Genomic DNA, 316 nt, shown 5'->3' with positions numbered 1-316 from the left:
GTTCTGTATATACTATGTATAGATGTATATTACACAATTATGCAAAATTATGAATATGACTCTATTTCAAATTCTATAACAAATTACAGATTTATTTGTAATAACTTTATATTTATATTTCTGTTGTGCATATGCTTTCTGTGCCAAAGACCCGCGTTCAAATCGACTAGAAACGTTGAATTTTTCGGTCCCTATTTCTCGTAAGGCATTGGCAAATTATCGAAAGTATACATTTTGCCATGAAAACCGTTTTAATGTTAGTTAAGGCCGTTCGGAAGTGGCCGTTAAACTGTAGATCTCGTATATCTGCGTAAAT

The 316-nt window shown here is 32.0% G+C and overlaps 1 protein-coding gene across 1 annotated transcript in view; it reads right to left on the bottom strand.

Moving 5' to 3' along the window:
* The window catches only part of LOC105460094 (venom allergen 3-like), a 7,604-nt gene that overhangs the window by 7,124 nt on the left and 164 nt on the right, over positions 1-316 (bottom strand). The gene's annotated exons all lie outside the window — the stretch shown is intronic.

Source organism: Wasmannia auropunctata, unplaced genomic scaffold (assembly GCF_000956235.1).
Source record: "Wasmannia auropunctata unplaced genomic scaffold, wasmannia.A_1.0 LD329035.1, whole genome shotgun sequence".
NCBI classification, from domain to species: domain Eukaryota; kingdom Metazoa; phylum Arthropoda; class Insecta; order Hymenoptera; family Formicidae; genus Wasmannia; species Wasmannia auropunctata.
Note: the sequence above shows the minus strand (reverse complement) of the source record. Positions and strands in the feature narration are given on the sequence as shown.